At 35.5% G+C, this 16836-nt stretch overlaps 1 pseudogene; it reads left to right on the top strand.

The window, feature by feature from the left end:
• The first annotated feature begins 219 nt into the window (after positions 1 to 219).
• The window catches only part of LOC122676780, a 31333-nt pseudogene continuing 14716 nt past the window's right edge, over positions 220 to 16836 (top strand).

Here is a 16836-nt window from a genome sequence, read left to right as displayed (position 1 = left end):
TAAATGTGTATTCACATTCCCCAACCATATAAATTAATTCACATTTCTGACATACTTTGTCACATGCACGTGTCCACTAAAAGTGGCTGTATTTTGTGTACTTTACTGTACAGTTTGTTCACAATTATAATGGATTTGAGAAGGGGGATGGGTTGTCCAAAGAGGTCATCAGCAGCATAGCGACCCTCAGCAAGATGTTGGAGCTAGATCTGCAAGAGAATGACTTCACTGAACTTCTTGTGTGACAGGAGGAGCTTACTAATGCAGACCCGATGGACTTGGAGGCCCAGAGAAAGGACAAAGAGACAAGAAAAAGAAGTAGCCAAAGAGATTGAAGAGACTCACAACACAGGAAATGGCTGGGGATTTTCTTTATTTGAGGAGGCATTAATAGTTTCTGAAGCACAGGACTTGAGTGTAGAGCAGTACACAGAGGCTGCAGCAGCCGATCAGAGCACAATCCCAGGCTACTGTGTTATCTATGTTGAGAAAGAAAGAGCTGCTACCCGGACATGACTGGATAATTTTTCAAGAGCGTGGATAGAACTGAATCCAGCACAGAACTAGAATCTGTGCCATCAGTGTCACTTGTGAGCGAAATTGCAGCTGGCCTCCGAGCCCTGGTGCTGCCGATCCCGCAGCTCTCCCAACTCCCCCCTCCTCCACCGCCTCCCGTCAGTACCTCTTCTTGCCCGCTCTCTCAGTGCCAGCTCCTGGATGCCAGCTATTGTACTGTACTACTGTCCTTTTAAGGTATTGTACTGTAAGATTAAAACATTTCTTTATTTTTTGTGTTTGCTGACTTTTTAATGTATTGTTTGTGGGAAAAGTAGTATAAACCTATTACAGCACATGGCTGTGTAGTTGATTGTGTTAGCTGGGTACATAGGCTAACTTTATTGGAGTTATGAACAGATTGTACTTACAAACACACTCTTGGAACAGGGCTTGTTCATATGTAGGGGACTTACTGTACAATAAAACAGTAAACAAAATTATCTGTTGAACTTCTAAAAGCAGCTAAAGAATTGTAATCCATGTAGTTCTTTCACTTCTTTCGGTAAAATCTGATTGTGTCTCAACAAAGAAAAAGAAGAAAAAAAAAAAGGATTTTCTTAAAAATAAGAAATATTAGATTTCCTGCCTGAAATGTTTTCCTGTGGAAATTATTTTCATAGTCAAAGGTAAGAAAGTATTGTTCTTCAACTAACAGATGTAAAATTATACAGAGGAAACAATTCTGAAACTGGTCAAAATCTCATTAAAATTGCATGAGGAGAATTATGTATGCCCCATTTACAATTTTTTTATAGCAGAATATCAAGTAATCCATGATTTGAGAGCAAATTTTAGTTTTATCCTAGACCTACTTGACCTTGTAAGTGTTTCTTGATTTTAAAGGATGAAATTTAATTAAAACTGCCTTGCTGAAGTAAGGTAATTATTGGTGCAGATAAAAGAGATTTACAGAAATCCAAGGCAGTAGACTGGCTAGAGTAACACAGATTCTTCTTAACATCATGATGTATCATTTATAAATTGTGATATACTATCTAGGTTTGTATCATTTAAAACCATATCAAGTTTGCTGGTTGAATTAGCACATACAATTGTGGAAAAGGCATTTTAATTAAGCTGAAGTCAAACAAACTTCAAGAATTTTCTACCTTTATTTGTAACGCTGTGCATAAAATTATTCAAGCATTACATTGAAGAATGAAAACACATGGAGTATGAAATCAGACCAAAATCTCACCCTTAATAGATGATATCTTTCCTTTTTCATAGTTTGCTGCTCTTCAATGAGTGACATTTAGTAATATGTATGAGTAATTGCTGAGTTTACTGCTCATTGCCTCCTTAAAAATCCAAGGAAGCAATAGGCACATTTTGATCTTTTAATGACAAAACAATTTCATTATAAACATTAAAACATAATAAGTGATAGTGATTTTTATTTGTTATTTAAAAGCTTAATTATGGATTACTTGTGATACTTAAATATATGTGAATAACCTTTCATTAATATTTGTACAGAGTGTCAAAAAATTAAAGGATTAAAAAAGGCAATCCACTCCTTTTATACAAACAAAAATGCTTTTAGAATTCCTTACCAAATAATTCTTTAGTAGCAAAAGTTCTCCTAATAAAAATTACATCTGATTTATTTGACCAAGAGTGTTTTAGAGATTTTCCATACAAATATTCACAATTAAAGATATTACTGATAATCATGTATGTATGTCAACTCTATAGGATTCGTGTGTGACTGAGTGTTATTAATGTGAAGTTCAAGATAATATGATCATTTTCCAGCTTGATAATCTTCTAAAAGTACATACAAAATTATTCAAAACAGCTTTGACTTGTGTATATAAACTCTAATTTTGTCATTAATGTCAGTTCAAAGAAAAATATTGTTAGCATTTTTTTTTTTACCAACTTTTACTCTAATTGACATTCTTTGATTAGCATTTACTTTAGGCTGTTTTACCATATTCTACATATTAACACAGCACTTAATAATCACTTATTGTTGTGCCCAAGATAGCAGATGTTTAGTATATTGTGTTCTGAATTGGTACCAAGGTATAATTTCCTCGTCCTTGAGATATTTAATGGATGTTTTCAGAATCACCCTAATGACTAAGATGATATATGTGTTTTAAATATCATTAACTAATTGTAACTTTTCTTATTTTAATAAAAAATGACATATCAGTTTGCCTATATAGATCCTGGGTTATAATTATCATTCAACTGGATTTGTATAATATCTAAATCAAATAGAAGAGAATCATACATTATTAGAGTAAAACTTTGGGGATTTATGCAGTAGTCACAACATGATACTCATATCATACAGGATAATCTATTGATTTTATTTCATGACTCGAAGACATAACTTTGCTTCCTAGAAAGGTGAAACAATATTAAAATAGCTTGCATTTTATGTTATAAATATGATCATGACAATAATGATAATGCTGAAGATCACATTGTAAGCTGCCCATGAGCAATAATAAGCTTAGTTACTTTGATGTCCAGATTAAAATTAAAGAAGGAAGACAGGATCCACAAATTAGGGGAAAATCAACCTCTTAAATATCAACATATTGTAGGTAAAGGTCAGCTGAAAGAGCAAAATTATTTAATAAGGAATGCCTGCTATTCAAGCCAATCCTCACTCACTTTTTTATTAATCTTAAAATATCAGGCATACTATGAAATATTTCACCTAGAAAAGTTCTTTACAAATATTGGTTTAATAACTACTGTGTGCCAAAGAGTGAAGTTCATTCAATTTGAATTCCTCAAACTGTTAACCACGTTCACATTCCAAACAACTTTTGGCAGCAATTTTGCCCCTTTTTGATTCCACTAAAGAAGAAAAAGAAGTAATGCATAGGAAGCAAAACTTAAGTACCCTTATATTTTTGACCATTCTTATTTTTCTTGTTTTTGTTTTGAATTAATATTTGAACTATATATTTCTTATTATGTTTACAGATCTTTCAACCGAGTAAAATCTTACTTTTGTTGTTTAAAGAGGAAACTGAGACTCAAATAGATTATAATATTTAATTATTATCATATAGAAGATTTTTATATCCCAGCTTTTTTCCATAAAAAATTTCTGGAAGCACACAGTAAAATGAAGATAAGAGAGAAAGGTGATGGAACAGTAGGGCAAAAGGGGATCAGAGGAGCAACAAGATGCTTTCAATTAGAGTTGTGCAAATTCATTACTGAAGTATGAGCAAGAATAATCCACTGAGAAGGACAAGAGAGATGATGCAGTAGGAAGAGGAGTTGTTAGAGCCTGATCCTAAAAAAAAGATGAGCTCAAAGAAAATTTTTTTTGAGTGAAGATGTCCTCCTCAGAAATATCAGTAAAGAGAAGGAAAGGAGAGGAAAGACACAGTCATATCCAGCTGTAATAAAGAAAATTGAGACTATATACAGTGAGAAGAAACTGATTATATTTATAGGTAGAATACTGAGTGATGTCAATTGAGAATTGATATCTAACTCAATATCATCTTTTAATATACATAGATGTCTTCTACCAACTTCTTTCTCCAGAAAATGATAATAAAAATTAAATATGTTTTCCTAATAATGGACTATGAGGCAAAACAACTGGTCTTTAATTATAGTTACTTGTGCTACTATAAAGGAAGTGATTTCATTTACTCAAATATTTATATGATCTCTATGAGGTAAAATTATTCTCCATTTTTAATAGATGATAAAATTAATGTTTAAAGATTCAACTTGACATGCCAAACACCACACAGCCATCACCTATCAAAACCAGAATTTGAATCTAGAGAATCTGACTATAAATGTTATAGCCATAGAACCCTGCCTCATCTACTGAGATGTGGCTTCCAAAACCAGTATTGCTGACTCAAGGATGCGGGCAGTAGGTTACAATAGAAATTAATCAGTTCAGCAAGCAAACTCTGCTCACCATTATGACTGCTGTAGGTCTATTTCAGATTAATGTGCTCATATAAACACAAACACTGATGTTGCATTTTGAATCATGGAATTTAGGAAGAGCATACTGTCTCTTCAAGAAGTAACGTTGACTTCTTAGTGGATCTGAGGTTTCTAAAGACTTTAATTTAGGTAAATTTTGAGGGATTAAAATGGACTTCCTTTAGGCATTATTAATCCAGCTGTGGCCTTTTGGAAAGATCAATAAAATAACAACCTGCTCTCTGACATGGGTGGACTCTTAACTCCTGAAAGACAAATAGACTGACATTGCAAGAACTCCAATTACTTAGTGCAGAAACAACATTAATTTGATTGTCTCTCTTGTGTTATGCTAGTCTCAATTAAAAGGTACAAGTTCTGTACATATACACATGGAATATTACTCAGCTATTAAAAAGAATGCATTTGAGTCAGTTCTAACGAGGTGGATGAAATTGGAGCCTATTATACAGAATGAAGTGAGTCAGAAAGAAAAACACCAATATAGTATATTAACACATATATATGGAATTTAGAAAGATGGTAATGATGACCTTATATGCAAGAAAGCAAAAGAGACAGATGTAAAGAACAGACTTTTGGACTCTGTGGGAGAAGGCAAGGGTGGGATGATTTGAGAGAATAGCATTGAAACATGTATATTACCATATGTGAAACAGATCGCCAGTCCAGGTTCGATGCATGAGACAGGGTGCTCAGGGCCCATGCACTGGGATGACCCAGAGGGGTGGGATGGGAGGGAGGTGGGAGGGGGGTTCAGGATGGGGGGCACATGTACACCCATGGCTGATTCATGTCAATGTATGGCAAAAACTATTACAGTATTGTAAAATAATTAGCCTCCTGTTAAATATATATATATATTAGGGTACAGATGCCATTGGATTTCTAGATCCCCACAAAAGCAAAGAACTCCATCTTACCACTGGGGAAGGTCTGGGGAGGAAAATGAATTGGAGAATTCCATCTGCCCATCACTATACAGATTGAAGATGGACTTAATGCTTCTGTTAAGTGAGCCATTTTCTGGAATTGATACCAAATTTACTGTTCATAATTCAATGGAGACAATAAGAATAGAGTTTATCTTTTATTAGATACTACTGGGTAAGTCAACGATGAGTCAGAGAGAACCAACCCAGTTGATGAGATATTAGTAAATCATAAGAAAATGTCTTCTTGGTTATTTATCAGATTGTTAAAAACTGTTCTAAATGGCTCAACTTTTCAGACCTCCAATAAACTATATCTCAAAGTCTTCATGACAAAGAGGAAAAGTTCCACGGACATGAAAAATGGTAAAAAATTAATGTAGTTATTTTTTTTTTAATAAAAGCTAAATGAGTTATGGATTTTTTGTTCAGATAGAATCTTATGAGAAGTCACCAGGCCAGTGTTGGGGAAGAGAGTATCTAGCATCCCAAAATGAGTTTTCTATCTTGTGGTTCCAGTGGACACATTTCAGGCAAAGGAATCTTTGTAATTATGCCTATGGTGCTTCTGGTAGGGTATGAAATGAAGGCTAGATTATACCATGATATATACTGTGATAGGATGTGTAGGGTGTGATATAGAACAGAGACCTGGAAGCATTAGTGCTCCAATCATTAACTTTAAAGCACATGATAGATAAAGGAAAGGCAGTCATATTAGGCTTAGGAGGTAGGAGATAAGGGTTTTATACAGGCAAGAACCAGAATAAACATCTAAGCATTAGGAGTCAAAAGCTAAACAAATAAACTAAAAGCAGGCAATGTAACCCCAGTGGACTCTGACCTGAACCCCTCTTATTTCTGAACAAGTGAAACTAATCTCACAAATAGGTTTAATCTCCCTCTAATAGTAGTGAGCACAACTGGTAGAAACTGTTTTATTTGGGCAGGTGAAGAAGGAACTATATTCCTAGGGTTTTACAATCACAAATCAAAATATTCTACTATTTAGATGACAGTGATTTCCAAAAGCAGGTCCTGATCTGACAAAAAGTGTCTATAAGAAGGAGTGAAGATATTTCAGCTGTATTTATTCCTTAGATCTAGTTAAATTACAGAAAGCTTTAGGAAACATTTTCAAATTGAAATATACAAGCAACACAGATTTATTTTTAATCATTTTACTTTTTTTTCTGAGAAGAGCAGTGTAGACATGATAGGAAAAAAAAAAACAAACAAGTCGTTTGAAATTGCCCTATGATATGAGTTCTGATTCTGACAATTAATGAGTTTTGTACACCTGAACTAGCTATCACTTAGAAAAGTGAAAGTATTAGTTGCTCAGTCGTGTCTGACAGTTTGTGACCCAAGAACTGAAGCCCACCCACCAGGCTCCTCTGTCCATGGAATTCTCCAGACAAGAATACTGGAATGGGTTGCCAGTCCTTTCTCCAGGGGATCTTCCTGACACAGGAATCAAACACAGGTCTCCCACATTGCAGGTGGATTCTTTACCATCTGAGTCACCAGGAAAGCCCAGTTACCTCTCAGAGCTTTATATAAAATCTCCTAGTGTGTAAAATGATACCATGTAACAATCTGTCTGAGTTTTTGGAATTTAACTGCTGACAGCTTTAAAGTTCCACCTCTCCCTCTTCACCTTTTGCCTCACATCTGAGAAAACTGAAAAGAAAGCTTGCTTGCTTTCTTCTGCATTTGGTTTGGGCAGAAATTTCAACTATATGCCATGTAGGATGCATAACTCTAGTCCCAAACTCAAACCACCATAAAAACCCCAAGCTGGTCTGCTTTTCCTGTTTGTCAAGACATTTTCAGAGCTGCTTGTGATCCACCTGCTTCCCCAAAAGGCTCATTGTATGAGTAATAGACTTTTTTACATCCCCTTGGTGTGCATGCATGAGAGTGTACCATATTCAGTTTTATATCTGAACTGAAGTTTGGAAAAGGGGATAATTCCACTTCTGTAGGTGTGACCCTGACATGGTAACTCAATAAACCCTGCCACATGCAATAAATGATGCTCAAAAATTCTACCAAGTAAATATATATGGTTTTAGTAACCTGATTAAAGATAAACAATGTTTTCTCATTCAATATGTACTATTGTATAAGGCACAAAAAACAATAAAAATCAACTTGCATGTAATTGATGATGCACTGAGAAAATGCCAAACAATTATGCAACCATCAATTCTAAACCCATTGTTCCCTTTCCAACAGAAGAGGAGACCATAAGCCCTCTCCTTTTTGAAAACATGGGTTAAATTTATGATAAAAACTCTCCAGAAAGCAGGAATAGAAGGAACATACCTCAACATAATAAAAGCTATATATGACCAACCCACAGCAAACATTATCCTCAATGGTGAAAAATTGAAAGCATTTCCCCTGAAATCAGGAACAAGACAAGGGTGCCCACTCTCACCACTACTATTCAACATAGTGTCGGAAGTTTGGGCCACAGCAATCAGAGCAGAAAAAGAAGTAAAAGGAATCCAGATAGGAAAAGAAGTGAAACTCTCACTGTTTGCAGATGACATGATCCTCTACATAGAAAACCCTAAAGACTCTACCAGAAAATTACTAGAGCTGATCAATGAATACAGTAAAGTTGCAGGATATAATATTAACACACAGAAATCCCTTGCATTCCTATACACTAAAAATGAGAAAACAGAAAGAGATATTAAGGAAACAATATCATTCACCATTGCAACAAAAAGAATAAAATACTTAGGAGTATATCTATCTAAAGAAACAAAAAACCTATACATAGAAAACTATAAAACACTGGTGAAAGAAATCAAAGAGGACACAAATAGATGGAGAAATATACCGTGTTCATGGATTGAAAGAATCAATATTGTGAAAATGAGTATACTATCCAAAGCAACCTATAGATTTAATGCAACCCCTATCAAGCTGCCAACAGTATTTTTCACAGAACTAGAACAAATAATTTCACAATTTGTATGGAAATACACAAAGACCTCAAATAGCCAAAGCAATCTTGAGAAAGAAGAATGGAACTGGAAGAATCAACCTGCCTGACTTCAGGCTCTACTATAAAGCCACAGTCATCAAGACAGTATGGCATTGGCACAAAGACAGAAATATAGATCAATGGAACAAAATAGAAAGTCCAGAGATAAATCCACGTACCTATGGACACCTTATCTTCGACAAAGGAGGCAAGGATGTATAATGGAAAAAGGACAACCTCTTTAACAAGTGGTGCTGGGAAAACTGGTCAACCACTTGTAAAAGAATGAAACTAGAACACTTTCTAATACCATACACAAAAATAAACTCAAAATGGATTAAAGATCTAAATGTAAGACCAGAAACTATAAAACTCCTAGAGGAGAACATAGGCAAAACACTCTCTGACATAAATCACAGCAAGATCCTCTATGACCCACCTCCCAGAAAATTGGAAATAAAAGCAAAACTAAACAAATGGGACCTAATTAAACTTAAAAAGCTTTTGCACAACAAAGGAAACTATAAGCAAGGTGGAAATACAGTCTTCAGAATGGGAGAAAATAATAGCAAATGAAGAAACAGACAGAGGATTAATCTCTAAAATATACAAGCAACTCCTGCAGCTCAATTTCAGAAAAATAAATGACCCAATCAGAAAATGGGCCAAAGAACTAAACAGACATTTCTCCAAAGAAGACATACAGATGGCTAACAAACACATGAAAAGATGCTCAACATCACTCATTATTAGAGAAATGCAAATCAAAACCACAATGAGGTACCATTACACGCCAGTCAGGATGGCTGCTATCAAAAAGTCTACAAGCAATAAATGCTGGAGAGGGTGTGGAGAAAAGGGAACCCTCTTACACTGTTGGTGGGAATGCAAACTAGTACAGCCGCTATGGAAAACAGTGTGGAGATTCCTTAAAAAAACTGGAAATAGAACTGCCATATGACCCAGCAATCCCACTCCTGGGTATACACACCGAGGAAACCAGAACTGAAAGAGACACGTGTATCCCAATGTTCATCGCAGCACTGTTTATAATAGCCAGAACATGGAAGCAACCTAGATGCCCATCAGCAGATGAATGGATAAGGGAGCTGCAGTAAATATACACAATGGAATATTACTCAGCCATTAAAAAAATACATTTGAACCATTCTAATGAGATGGATGAAACTGAAGCCCATTATACAGAGTGAAGTAAGCCAGAAAGATAAACACCAATACAATATACTAATGCATATATATGGAATTTAGAAAGATGGTAACGATAACCCTATATGCAAGACAGAAAAAGAGACACAGATATATAGAACAGACTTCTGGATTCTATGGGAGAAGGCGAGGGTGGGATGATCTGAGAGAACAGCATTGAAACATGTATATTATCAAGTGTGAAACAGATCACCAGTCCAGGTTGGATGCATGAGACAAGTGTTTGGGGCTGGTGCACTGGGATGACCCAGAGGGACGGGATGGGGAGGGAGGTGGGAGGGGGGTTTAGGATGGGGAACACACGTAAACCAATGGGTGATTCATGTCAATATATGGCAAAAACCACTACAATATTATAAAGTAATTAGCCTCCAACTAATAATAATAATAATAATAATAATAATAAACAACCGGGGGTGGGGGGTGTGGGAGAAAACATGGGTTAAGCCAAGGGTGGGAGCTAATTGAGTATATTTGAATTATCACAGGGATTTTTTTTTTTTCCTATGGGAGTTTCCAATTCCATACTACCCATCTTAAATATTGCTGTGAAAACTAAAGAAACAGTGTTGTTCAAAACAGTATGCTAGCAGAGTGTGTTTTCCCATGTCGCCTCCCACCTCAATCCTGATTACTCATAACATATAGGCAATCTTGAGCCTACAATTTCATAAATCTGGCTGTTGTAAGTGAATAAGGTAATGGATAGCCAGATAGTTTCTATTACTTTTAAGAATACTTTCTAAATAAAGTAAATTACACAGACTTTCATTTATAGTGACTACAGCTATATGGTGATATTACTCCATAGGGGGAATAGGAATTTAGATTTTACTAACTTTGAGACTTGAGGGAATAGAGCTAATAAAATTTCTACAGCATCTCTCTGGGAAGAAAATACAAATTCATAAAAATCTACCCTTTGACTTTCCAAATAGCATATGACTCCTCCTTTCAAAGGCCAAAGTTATGGGAACTGCCATATCAGTGCAAAAAGAAGTAATTTTAAAAATCTGGTACCACTTGTTGACAAGCAAGAGTTTTTATAAAAACTAATTTTACTACCCACTATTTGGTATAGCAAGCACTTGCTCATTTGCTCACTTGCTCAGTCGTGTCTGACTCTTTGCTATCTTTTGGACTGTAGCCTGCCAGGTTCCTCTGTCCATGATATTTTTCAGGCAAGAATACTGGAGTAGGTTGCGATTTCCTCCTCCAAGGGGTCTTCCCAACCCAGGGATCAAGCCTGTGTCTCCTGGGTCTCCAGCATTGCAGGTGGATTCTTTATGACTGAGCGATCACGGAAGCCCATAGCAAACACTTGCACCAGTTGTATTTAATAATTTTCAACACATGGATGATCTGGGAGTAGAAATACAGGTGAACTCACTTGTGAATGTGAATTCATTTAGCTGAACATATATTAAGCACTCCCTCTATGCTGTTTGTTGTGATGATGGTGATACCTGGTTGATGGGGGTAGTAGAAGTGGTAAATGAAAGTACATGTGAAATTTAGACTCAATTCTCAAGTGATTTAAAATTTAGAAGGAAGGGAGATTTGCTGAATAAGTAATATCCTTAAGGACAGAGTAGATACTAAATAAAGGTATAGGATCATACTCTGGACAAAAGAAAAGGAGAATTAACATTTAATTGAAGGTCTGAAGAATAAATAACATGCTTTCATTTTTGTGCTCAGTTGTGTCTGACTCTTTGTGACCCCATGGACTGTAGCCCACCAGGATCCTCTGTCCATGGGATTCTCCAGGCAAGAATACTGCAGTGGGTTGCCATTTCCTTCTCCCAGGATCCTTCTAACCTGGGAATTGAACCTGCATCCCCTGCATTGGCAGGTGGATTCTTTACCACTGAGCCACCTGGGAAGCCCTTAAAAAGCATGTTAGGCTAAAGAAATAATGCAAAAAAAAAAAAAAAAAAAAGCCTCGAATATGGACTTGAGCAAGCTGCCTTGGAATGATAATGTGTGTGAAAGAATGTGAGAAGAGATGAAGCCAGAAAAAGTTTGAGGTTCTCCAAATACAGAAGGCATTGAGTAACATAAATAGGAAGTTTATCTGTTTGGTTTTTTCCCTTTAAAGTTCTCTGGGATAACTGAAACTTTTTATTAAAATGGTAAAATAGGGGCTTCCCTGGTGGTTCAGTGGGAAAAAAATCCGCCTGCCTGTGCAGGATACACGGGTTCCATCACTAGTCTGGGGAGATCCCACATGCCTCAGAGCAACTAAGCCCGTGTCCCACAGTTATTGAGCCTGTGCTCTAGAGCCAGAGAGCCACAAATACTGAGCCCACCTGCTGAAGCCTGAGCACCTGGAGCCCATGCTTTGCAACAAAAATGCCACTGCAATAAGTTCATGCCCCGCAACTAGAGAGTAGCCGCTGCTCGCCACAATTAGAGAAAAACCTGGCAGCAACAAAGACCCAGCACAGTCAAAAATAAACAAATAAATTTTAAAAGTAAAATTTATTTTTGAAGATAAATCTATAAAAGAAGTTACCATTTGTTGGGCATCTGTTAGACTCAGCATATAGTAAGGGCTTTGTCATCCTTATGAAGGGACTGTTTTTCCCCACTCCAAAGGTTTCCCTTTATGTACTTTTTCCTATCCTCTTTCTTCACCTGCTCACTCACTTCTTTCAAGGGGCAGAGGAGATATCAGATCTGCCTGGTGAATTTACAAAGAAAAAACAGCATATGTAGCCCAATTACATCTGTCTCTGTGATCCTAGAAGTGAGATATTCATGGGAGTATGCATTCTTCTTTCCTCTGTGCCATAAATTTTACAGGAAGTGTGTTTTGCTTCTATGTGGAGACCTCTCCCACTTAGTATTACTTGGGACCAGGTGTTTAAGTCTGTTCAGTTCTGGGATCCAAATTTAGGATACCTCCATGGCCACAAATACAAGTCACACTTTACAATATGATCATAATAATAATAAAAGCCACATTTCAATCCCAAATCTATTAAAGATTTTGTAATTTCAAAATTGATCTTGAACATGATATGGAAATAGGGCTAATTTTCCTTTTCAATGCTCCACTATTCATTAGTTTTACAGTAAAAAATACATAGCCATCTTCATATATTTGATGAAAAGGATTGAGCCCTTACATCTAAAACATCATGCAATTAAAATTTTCCTTTTACAAATTGAGAGGCAAGTTTTATTATCTACATTTGAGAGACAATATTGAAGTTTAAAGTAGCTAAGTGTTGTTCCAAAGATTACCTTGAGTGATTGAAAAAAAGATCAAAGTTAGGATTATCTAACTCAAAATCTATGTTCTTTAACTATTAGCATAAAATTCCTCTCTATATGTAAAATAATACATATAGATAAATATAGTTTAGAAAAGTTTGGGAAACAAGAACAAGCAAGATACATTTTAACTGTATAAACTAGAGAAATAGAAACTTGAATTAGGTACTAGGAAGAGAGATTTGAAATGATATGTAGAAAATGATAATATATGGATGACATCAATTAAAATGAGGATTACTGGTATGAGATAAAGAACTAAGAAAGAAAGATTTTTGAGACCTCTAGCCTTTATTGCTAAAGATGATGTCTAAAACAAAATGAATAATGGTGAGTTCAGTTGTAGGAATAGTTTCACATGTTGAACTAATATATATTTATTAAATAAAAACTTAAATATGAGTTTAAAGCTAAAATTGAAGTTGTAAATCCACACAATATGGCTTTATAAATAAGCTGGAATTATATAACTCCCTTAGAGGAAAGCATAGGTAGAGGAGTATATATTTTGAGGTGCATCTGTGGGTGGAGGTGTGGGATATAACAGAAACTACTGAATATCAATCAACAAAGAGGAAATGAAAGATCTGAGAGAGCAGATGTCATTGAAGCTAAAGTAGAAGAAAGAAGTGTGACATACTAAGAGGAATTGTATTCTAATGGCAGCTTATTTAAGTTCTCAGAAGAATTATGAATACAATTCCTTTAGGATTTCAAAACCTTTTGTGACTTCTTTCAGACTAATTAAAGTACTCATGTGTTTATTTACTTATTCATTTACCAAATGGTTTTCTGTGCAAGGGAGATACAGGAAGATAGACTAAGTCTACCTCTCTGGAGAATCAGGGGAGATTTTAATAGAGTAGAAAACATTTTAGTGAGGCTTTGGCAACTGGGAAGGGGAAAGAAAATAAAAGACATTTTAGGGTCTAGAATGGCATAAGCCATTACCCAGAATCATGAAAGAGTATGTAACTTTCCAAGCATGTTGGAGCACTGGAGCCAAAGAAGTATTATAAGTCATGAATAGACAGGAGCAGAATATGAAACTGGATAAGTCCTGAGGGCAGCTTGTGAAAGACTATTCATAAAATGTTAAAGATTATTGATATAGTCAGTACCAGAAAACCTTGAATATCTTAAAATATGGAACGATTACAGTCAAATATATGTTTTAGAACAATAAACGTCAAAGCTCAAGATAATGCATATGAGGCAAAGAGGCAGGGAGAAAACTAATTTGAATATTGTAATGACAGAGAAGAGATGATGATCACCTGAATTGAATCAATAGTATAGGAAGGAGATACGATTATGATTTAAGTTATAATTGACATGTTCACACTGCTGTATGTAAAATGGATAACCAATAAGTTCCCACTGTATAGCACAGGTAATTCTGCTCAATATTATAGAAGAACCTAAATGGGAAAATAATTTGAAAAAGAATAGACACATGTATCACTTTGCTATATATCTGAAACTGACACAGCATTGTTAATCAGCTATACTCTAGTATAAAATAAAAGTAACTTTCTGAATTAAAAAAACAAATTGTATTTCTTGAAGGATATTTGAAATATAAAGAATATATGATATGTGTGTGCATAAGTGCTCAGTCATGTCTGACTCTTTGTGAACCCATGTACTGTAGCCTTCTAGGTACTTCTGTCAATGGGATTTTTCAGGCAAGAATACTGGAATGAATTACCATTTCTTTCTCCAGGGAATCTTCCTGACCCAGGGGTTAAAACCACATCTCCTGCATTGGCAGACAGATTCTTCACTGCTAAGCCACTAGGGAAGTTCAAAGAAAACCACAATTATTGTTTTGTACAATTCTTGATGTGTATGTGAATACAAATGTGTGTAATATATGTTTTATATATATACATACATACATACACATTTATATTATATTTCACATATATATATCTTACATGTGAAAAATTCTCTGGTATTTAATTTCACATTGTGTGATAAGCATTTTCCCACATAGTGACATAGTTTTCAAAACATTTGATGTGATCCCATAGTATGAATATTAAAAATCACTTGAAAGTATCATAAAATATCTAAACATTATTTGAAATTTATATTGCTTCCAATTTTTAAGCATTATGCCATATTGAGGATCTTGATTTACATTGATAGTTGCTCAGAAATTTCATAGAAATTTTCATTTTCCAAGCTGTACTTGAGATTTATGTCATTCCACCCTGACTAATTAACAGTATCTTCTAAAAATTGTCAATCTGATCACTGAAAATAGAATATCTTACAGGTGAACTTTTTTGGCTCTTATTTGATACATATATCATGAATAATTACCTAGTCATATAAATAAATCCTTTAGGTTTTTATTGTCATTGCTTGTACATTATAGTAACTTGAAAAATTCAGTGCGTCTAGAATTCCAGAGAACTATCTAATATATATTGATTAAGATTTTTGTTTTCTTGATATGGGCCAGAAAATTTGTAAGTTTTTTATACCGATTAGAAATTTACTAATTTTGAAGTGCAGCATCAACACTCTCTGCACCTATCAACAGTCATCAGTTTATTTTGTGAAACATCATAACTACTTCAACCTCAGCTCATATGTTTTGGATGAAGTCAGCCTCATTTCTGGTCACCAGAGTCGGAAGATGTAATTTGAGAAAACCAGTCAACACGTTTCATTTTTCTTGCTATAAACATTTCTTTAGGGAGGGTCATGAATCCAAGTGAAGCCAATCAAAGCTAATGAGAACCAATTTTCTAAAGGAAATCTCCTGTCCTGTCCACTCTCCTGTCCACTTGGTATGTTGACGTTATTGTAAAGTTGAAGAAATCTGGGGCAAATGAGCAACATTAAGGAATGGCAGATACTCAACCAAAAGCTAACTGAGGCAATTCTGAACTTAGCCACTCTCAAAGTCACATCCAACTTTCTAGAGTTGAATTGCATGAGTTTCTTTCCTGGTTGCTCAGACGGTAAAGAAACTGCCTGCAATGCAGAGATCCAGGTTCAATCCCTGGGTCAGGAAGATCCCCTGAAGAAGGGAATGGCAACCCACTCCGATATTCTTGCCTGGAGAATTCCATGGACAGAGGCTACAGTTCATGGGGTCACAAAGAGTTAGACACAACTGAGTGACTAACACTTTCACTTTTCACTTCACATTATTCCTTAAACTGGTTTTCATTTGATTTTCTGCTATTTACAACATAGAGTTTTCATTGTAGAGAAGAACTTAAAACCTTTCCCTTACCTTTTTATATCAGTTATTCGTTTAGCTTGAGAACATGTAACTTCTCAAATCTTACATGTCAGAGTCTCTAGGATTCTAGATATTGAGGTTACTTTTATTCAGTGTAAACATAGTATAAAATTGTATCCCAGATTGTGTCATTTTAATTTTGGAATTAAGTGTATTCCTATTGTTCTTGGAAAAGCTTCATTATGAACAAAGATTAAAATTCATGAATATTTTATGAAACACATGAATGAATCAGCTCTTTGTATATTTAGCAGAGTTAGTTGCCTGTGTCATGGTGTAGTTCAAGGATTACAGGTGTTTGCTACATCATCAAAGCAAAGCAAAACATAGCCTTTATCTACATTAATAAAATCCTGTTTTTAACTTTGCAACTTTCTCCAGTCCAGTTCAGTTCAGTTCAGTCACTCAGTCGTGTCCGACTCTTTGCACCCCCATGAATCGCAGCACGCCAGGCCTCCCTGTCCATCACCAACTCCCGGAGTTTACTCAAACTCACGTCCATCAAGTCAGTGATGCTATCCAGCCATCTCATCCTCTGTCATACCCATTTCCTCCTGCCCCCCAATCCCTCCCAGCATCAGGGTCTTTTCCAATGAGTCAACTCTTTGCATGAGGTG

This window comes from Cervus elaphus, chromosome 20 (assembly GCF_910594005.1).
Source record: "Cervus elaphus chromosome 20, mCerEla1.1, whole genome shotgun sequence".
NCBI classification, from domain to species: domain Eukaryota; kingdom Metazoa; phylum Chordata; class Mammalia; order Artiodactyla; family Cervidae; genus Cervus; species Cervus elaphus.
The sequence above is the reverse complement of the archived record's forward strand: the minus strand, read 5'-3'. Positions and strand labels throughout refer to the sequence as shown.